At 63.3% G+C, this 1,722-nt stretch overlaps 1 protein-coding gene across 1 annotated transcript in view; it reads left to right on the top strand.

Annotated features, from left to right (window-relative positions):
• LOC102767621 (SH3 and multiple ankyrin repeat domains protein 1) overlaps positions 1-1,722 on the top strand; it is a 13,321-nt gene that overhangs the window by 4,439 nt on the left and 7,160 nt on the right. The window lies entirely within an intron of this gene.

Genomic DNA, 1,722 nt, shown 5'->3' with positions numbered 1-1,722 from the left:
TCCCCACTGCGCGTGCCTTCCCCACTGCGCGTGCCCATCCCCACTGCGCGCGCCTTCCCCACTGCGCGTGCCTTCCCCACTGCGTGTGCCTTCCCCACTGCAGGCTCCCATCCCCACTGCGCGCGCCTTCCCCACTGCGCGTGCCCATCCCCACTGCACCTGCCCATCCCCACTGCGCGCGCCTTCCCCACTGTGCGTGCCCATCCCCACTGCGCGCGCCCATCCCCACTGCGCGTGCCTTCCCCACTGCAGGCTCCCATCCCCACTGCGCGCGCACGTGCCCACCAGATAAGGAGGTGCAGGGGCCCGGCCCACCCGGGAAGCGAGTTCCCCCCACTGTTGCTTTAGTCTGTTAGGTAAATGCGGTCGAGTTGGCGCCTTCATTCAGGAGGGAGCACGCAGCTGCTGCCCTGACCTCAGGGGTCATCCAGCCCCTGCCCCCCTAATCTCTCCCCAAAGCAGCCCCAGGCTCCTGCCTCTCCGCAGCCCCGCCCCGTCAGCTGACGGACGCTCCCTAATCCATCACTTGCTTCCGAATGGTGTCCCATGGGCTTGCCGTTGATCGAGATGGAGTCCCCGCAGCCAGCCCTCCTTCGGTCCCTACACCCTGCTTGGCCGTCTCCTCGCAGACACGTGGCCACTTGCTTTTGCTCCGAGGTCCCGGGTTCTGGCTGCTGGGGGCCCGCACCTGCCTCAGAGCTGCTTTCTGAGCCATTTCCTCAGGCGGCAGCAGCCGAGGAGCAGGCCCCCGCCCCCCCCCTTGGCCTCTTGGTCTGCAAAGACACGGAGGGGCCTCCATTGTGGGAGAGGGTTCTGGAAGGCCTGGGCGGGGAGGTTCCGACCTTGAGGGGAGGGGTTGTGACCTTGATGGGAGAGGTTGTGACCTTGACAAGCTCCCTTGGCACGTTGCTGGGCAGGTGTCTAATTCAGCCCCCCGGCCCCTGGGGGGTAGCGCCCTGTCTCCTTCCAGGAGTCCTGAGTCTGTGGCAGCCCCTCCTTGTAGTCCCAGACCTGTCCTTGGTCCCGGGGGCATCTGTCCAGAGGGGACGCCGCGGGTGGGGGTGCCTTCTGCCTTGTTCCCTGTGGCATCCCTCCTGCCCCAGGCCTGGGCTCCTGCCTGGGCTCCCTCCTGCCCCAGCTGGTTTCCCCTTCCAGCAGAGTCATCCCCCCCCACCCCCCAGTGAAGCTGGGGAGGCCCCGGGCCGCTCTCTGTTCTTCGCACACCCAGCCCTCCTGCCGCATCTGTGCGAAGGGCGTGGGTGTCCTCGCTCACATCTCCAGCTCCCGCCTCCCCCGAGGGCCCAGATCTCATTTCCACCCTAACACCTTCTCGCTCCAAAGCTGAGGCTCCCTCCACCACAGCAGATGCCCTGAGCCTCTAACCCGCCTGGCCTGTCCCCCCACCTGTCCCCCCCCCCTCAGCCAGGGGTCACCTTTAAAAAACTGTATCCAGGTCTCATTTACGAGCACAGAACCCGTTCATTTGAAGTCTCTTGTTCAACAATTGTTGGCATTTTGCTGAGTCGTGCAGCCTTTGACCCTGGAGAAGGACAGAGGGAGCGTTCAGCCAAAGGGACCACGTTTCCCAGGGCGTGATATATAATGCTTGAACTTGTGGGATTTATGTTTGTGTTTACACACTAATCAGACCAAAATTCCTCGGACACAGCTCAGGTTAAAGATGACAGAGTTTGAGCCACTTGGATTTCTAAATTTCCTCTT

The sequence above is a fragment of the Myotis davidii genome, unplaced genomic scaffold, assembly GCF_000327345.1.
Source record: "Myotis davidii unplaced genomic scaffold, ASM32734v1 scaffold3211, whole genome shotgun sequence".
Taxonomy (NCBI): Eukaryota; Metazoa; Chordata; class Mammalia; order Chiroptera; family Vespertilionidae; genus Myotis; species Myotis davidii.
This window is presented reverse-complemented; position numbering and strand designations above follow the sequence as displayed.